We start from the raw sequence: 6,185 nt of genomic DNA, 5'->3' as shown, positions 1-6,185 counted from the left end.
GGCACCTTGGCCACTTGAGCCACAGGCACTGAACCCTTATCATGGTTCTCACATGAGAGGTAGAAGGTCATCTAGGAAAGTGGCTAGTCTATCTCATACACTGTTGACATCATACATTTTTTAAAATTTATTTATTGTTGGGGATTCATTGAGGGTACAAGAAACCAGGTTACACTGATGGCATTTGTTAGGTAAAGTCTCTCTTACAATCGTGTCTTGGGGGCTTTACCTAACAAATGTAAGAGGGACTTTACTTAACAAATGCAGTCAGTGTAACCTGGTTTCTTGTACCCTCAATGAATCCCCTCCTTCCCTCTCTCTGCTCTTCCTTTCCCCACCCCTCCCTCTTCCTTCATTTTTAAGAGCAGAGACACTCAGCTTTCCAAGAGGGAGAACTAAACCCCCTGGCTGGCATTCAAGAATCTACCTGTGTGCCACCACCCTACCGTTCGTGGAACGCTTTCCACTATCACACATAGTACACAGTGTGGTCTAGAGGAAGGTGAGTGTGTCTGGGCAGAAAGTGTGCTGAATTTTCCAGCCTCCCTCTCTCCTTTACTGAAGCAGTTCTCTCCTTAGAAAGGCTTCTCACTTCATCCTCAAGCTCTCTCCTTTTGGAAATCTTTTAAAACATTAAAACCAGATTCAAATGATTAATTCCTTAAATGTTCACTGATAGCTTACAATCACGATTCATGTCCCTCACTTTGAGAGTTCCCTCAGGATATTTCATTATTTTTTAATTGAGATGTTTTATTCTTATAGCTAATTTCCTATACTGGATATTGAGCTTGCTTGGGGGAGATTCTGTATCCTATTGTTTCTTCACACTGTGGTGACTAGCAAAGTTTTCTGGAACACAGTAGGCCAGCAAATATAACACATATTTATATGTATAAAATATTAAAAGTAAATAAAAACTCATTGTGTTTCTTAGTGTTATTTCATAGTAATCAAGTACTGCTTCCTATTTAAAAAGTCAGGTCGTTTCCTCCTGAGATAAACTTGGAAAGCACGATTGTTAGAAAAGGCAAAAATAGTACAAAATATAAGACATAAAATAATTATATTTTGGAATTAATAATATGCTGAATAGATATTATAAAGATATGCTATTACTGGATAATTATATCTTACTTAAATCCAATAGAACTAAATGCTATCCCCTATTTAAAAACAGAGAGAGATTGGATTTGGCTTATGGAATTATGTTTAAAATTATGTTATTAAGTTTAATATTTTGAAATGACAAAAAGTCCTCTTTACTTGGAGAACTTCTTAATATTTCTTTCTCTGAGGTGCTTGGCTTAGCCCCATACTGTCCCGTTTTTTTCTGTATTAGCACTAGCAAAGGTTATATCATTTTTGTTTTATTAATGTTTAAGCTCCATCGTTGAAATATTAGTGGTTAAGTTCTTCATTTTGTGTCTGTTTTTTGATGCATTGTGAATGCATACGTGTATCATACACACCTCAAGTATATTTTAGGAGGCAAGATAATTTAGTAGTATTTAGTGAAGAAATTTATATCAGCACAAAAATGTACAACTGTGGGGCTGAAAACAAGATGAATTTTATTTGTGTTGAGATAAATGAAGAGAGGACAGAGCAATATTAAAGACGTGTCAGAATAAAAATTGACTTTAGAAACAGTATGAAGCTGTATAGGAAGGGTTAAGAGCAAGTAAAGTGGAGGCGGCTGATTGAACGTTAAATTCCAGCTCCAAAACTTACCAGATGTATCATCTTCCCATGTTACTCAGTATCTCTATTCTTTAGTGTCCCCTTTGGGAATGTATAGTAACAGAAGCGACTTTTCTGGTCCCCAGCCCCTGGGCCACAGACTGACACTGGTCTGCAGCCTGTTTGAATGAGGCTGCACAGCGGCAGGTGAGAGCTGGGCAGGTGAGCAGAGTTCCATGTGTATTTACACCTGCTCCCCATCACTGCATAACCGCCGAGCTCTGCCTCCTGTTACATCAGGGGCAGCATTAGATTCTCGGAGGATGTAATCTCCACTGTGAACTGTGCTTGGGAGAGACCTAGGTTGCATCTGCCTCATGAAAATACAGCACCTGAGCATCTGAGGTGGAGATGCCAGCCCTGGGGAGCACCTGCAAATACAGATTATCCCCTCCCACCCGGCTCCACGGAAAAATTGTCTTCCGTGAAACCAGTCCCTGGTTGCAAAAAGATTGGGGACTGCTGAGCTACTTCAGAGGGTCGTTCTGGTAAGTTATTTACATTAAGCACTTTGACCTCACCATTTCTATGGAAACAGTAGATATTATTATTCCATAAAAACACTTCCAATATCCAAAAACATTAAACATTCCTTACACTTTTTGTAGAACTAACTCTGTGCCAGGCACTGGACACATGATACCTCACCTAATCCTGTCAATTCCTCCCTGCCATCAGAAAAGTAATGACATATTCAAAACCAGCAGTGTAAGGAGAGCCATTTGCATAGGACTAACTGGTATAGCAGGGGCCTTTACTAGGTGAGGCCCAAAGGAGGTGTTAATAGCGCCTGTAGTTGTGGAATAGTGTTGCCAACCTGAAGTTGTGGCCTTTGGTTGGTGGGTGAGACCAGACTGTGGTAAGCTGGCAGGAAGAAAGGAGAATATGCAAATACCCTCACCTTAACCCCCACCGCCTCCAGATGGATGCTAGAAGGCAAGGGAGCCCACGTCAGATGAGTGGGCTGCCCTGAGCACAGGGAGCTGGAGCTACGTGCAGGAGGAGATGTGATGGGCAAGCATAAGACTCCCTACTTGACAGGAGCTATTGTACTGCTCAGGTACAGACGAGGAAGCGGAGGCAGGAAGGGTAAGTGATTTGCCCGGTGCCTCTGCTACTGAGCAAGTGGCAGACTCGGGGTTGAACCTAAGTGGTCTGGTTTCAAGGCAATGGTCCTAAACACTGCACGTCTACCAGAGGTCACGTTTGGCAGAATCAAAAGCCACATTTGTCTTTCTGAGAAGAGTAATCTCAGGAGACAGAGGAATCATGTGCAAGGTATGGCTGATATAAATTTCTTATAAGAAGAGGTAACTGATTAAGGAAATAAAAGTTTTAGAAAACAGGGAAAGTGGCCCTTTGAGGTTCATAAAAAACATTAAGTGTGAGATAGAGTGGGGTGGTTATGAGCTCCCAGTGGTGAAAAGTTTTGACTAGAAATAGAAGACTTTTTATCAAACTTTAAATTAACAATTAAAAAAAATTAGAGGGATATTGGGAATAGTATAAATGAGATGTTAACATTGAGAAAGGGTGCTCATTTTGATCAACATAATAAGGTACTTTATATTGGAGTGAGATATAATAATTTCCTATAATGCCAAATAGGAAAACAAAGGCGTGCCTGTGCTTTGGACGTGGCACAAGAAGGAAGCTTGGGAGGAAAGTTAGATGGCTTAAAGAAATCCACAGTATTGTTTGAGAATAAGTTCTCACTTCCTTCTAACTTCTGTCAGGAACTAGTAGTCTGAAACTAATCATGAGAACAGGGGAATGACTCCCAAGACAGTCAAGGAGATTGTCCAGTAGAATTGAGCCACAGTCGATGAGTTTAAGTCCTCAGCTCCAGATACATTACCTCTGTAAGGATATTTCTACTGTTTTCAACTTTTTCAGACTCCACGCAGAACATTTTAACACTGTGTCTTAAAGCTGTATCATTTTGAACTTGTAAAAACTGTTCATCCTCCGTGCACAAGCTCGCTGCTACTTCTCCATTATTTTTAACCTTGTGTCTTAATTCACTTGGTCACGTGTTCCTCGCCCCTCGGGGATGGTGCAGCCTCACAGTCAGCGGTGTCTTTTCCTCTTGATGAGTCTATAGCCCATTGCGTCAGGGGCCGCTGGCAAGCGCTCTATTTCTCAAACCTCCCAGGTCCTTTGCAATCCCACTCAAGTAATTCCAGTTCAGTCCTTAATTGAATGTGAGAACTGCCTATTGTAGTGCCCTGTGTACTGGGAAATACAAAGGTGAATAACAGGCTGCTTATGCTGTGAAAGGCCTCCTATTGTGCCATTTCCCTCCAGGTTACTGTAGTCACATCTGTTCTTGCTTGCTTTTACTCCTGCCAGTCTAATTTATCCTACAGACTGCCCACAGTTAGGGTCCTCGAATGCAGATCCCATGAGTCACATCCTAGGAACTTTCACGGTGCCTCTCTTAAATCAGCAAAATTCCATCACAAACAAACAAACAATACCGAACTTGTTTTAAATTTACGTTTCTTATTTTCTGAACTGAACGTGCTGAGGAGTAGGTGGTGAGTACAGAAAAAGAATAGTGATCTTCTTCTGTAGTAAAATTCCTAAACTATCTGGCTCTCCTGTGCTGATAGGTGATGAGAAAAGAGACGCTCTGAGAAAATCTTTTTAAGGCTAACATCTAGTTTGTGAATTTGGAAACAGACATGTCTTTTTATTAATTATTTTAAGGTACTATGATTCTAAAAGTTTTGCAGAAGAAAGTGAGGCTATAACCTTCACAAATTAATTATGCAACTATTTAATAGGATATTTTTATGCTCACTTCTTTTGAGAATGCATAAAACAAGGAGAAAATAAAATAGCAAATTGCTGTATTATAGGCTAAACTATAAAAGAAATAAATGCTTAAGTAGTTTCTTTCCTAGCACTCTTAAAAGCCCCTTTTAAATTCCGTAATAAAATTATCATTCCACGAATTTAAATACTCTAATGATGTTAATGATATTAGATTCAGCCACTTTCATTATTTCTATTTAAACTTCACTAATTTTAAGAAACAAAGGGAAGACAAGACCTACAGTGATGTACACCACAGTTCTCATTTAAATGAATATTATATCCTCTCGGGAATAGGTATTTCTCTCCCAAGAGGACTCCAGATAGGGCATTTCTAATTATTTTAATTTATTAGACTTAACAATTTTGCTCACAACAGAATGAGACAGTTAAAATGTCATTTCACAGATAAGGACAGTGAGACTTATCTCAATAAATATCTCCATAAAATTATCTCAATAGAACTGAACTAATTTGCCCAGGGTCACATTGGTATTAAGAACTGGAACTAGAATTCCAGCCCCAGGTTTTTTGGTCACAATATACATTCCTACATCTTTCCATTTTGTACCATTCTCCCAATCAATATTTTCACCAGGCTATTTATCACTGCAAATATTCCAAATCCAATTACAGAAGCACTCAAGGGTGAGTTAAATCTTGGCCTCCAGATGCTTCTCCCTGGGAATGTGGTAATGGTCCCTCAAGAGCTGTCTTGATTTATCTTTCGTCTTTCCTCTTGGCTTGTTTCAGAGGGTATAAATGCTGCTTCACAAATATCCTACTGTCCTATTAGCATCACTTTTTCTAAGGTTTCCTTGCGCTGGCGACAGCCTCCTTCAGACTCATTTTTGGGGCACCGTCTCTTGTCCGTGTGTCTTTAGTTTTCTCCGCAGAACTCATGATTCACTTTCACCCTTTGCTCGTCACTCCACAGGCAGATGCTCCCACTGTAACCTTGCTGCCCCACTTGTATTTTACTTTCTGTTTCCCGCCATCATGTAAAGATCATTTGTTTTCCTTTAAAGAACTTGATAGTTAGACTGAAACACTTTATTACCAAATCCCATGAGGAAAAACAAAACTCTCCCAAACAACACAAATGTTCTCACGTGGCTTATTTTTACCCTGCAGACTACCTGCTGCTCACAAGAATATTTGCATACGTGGTTCAAAGATTATAAGAAACCCCTGGTGAATTAGGAAATGTACCTTGTCATCCTCTGCTGTCTGCCCGCACTTACATGAGCTCACTTGACACAAAGCTGTATATAAGGATGTTTAGAAAGTGATAAAAAGCTCTTAAATAATTGTTATGGTTTGAATACATCCCTTCCAAAAGTAAGGTGCTTAAACTTAATCCCTACCTTGGTGGTATTGGGTGGTGGGCCTTTTGGGAAGAGTTTATATCTTGAGGGTGGTGCTATCACGAATGGATTGCAGCTGGAGGGAACTGGCTTAGACCCCCTTGGTCTGTAGCTTTCTTTGTCATTTGAAGACACAGAGGGTATCCTCTTTTTTCCTTTCCACCCCGTGTGCCTTGTGAGGACACCTAGATGGTGCAGTCTTGGGGGAACAGGCTTTTATGAGCTGTCAAACCTGCTGGTGCCTTGATCTTAGAC

This window comes from Otolemur garnettii, unplaced genomic scaffold (assembly GCF_000181295.1).
Source record: "Otolemur garnettii isolate 467f Iridium unplaced genomic scaffold, OtoGar3 scaffold00054, whole genome shotgun sequence".
Lineage (NCBI taxonomy): Eukaryota > Metazoa > Chordata > Mammalia > Primates > Galagidae > Otolemur > Otolemur garnettii.
The sequence above is the reverse complement of the archived record's forward strand: the minus strand, read 5'-3'. Positions refer to the sequence as shown.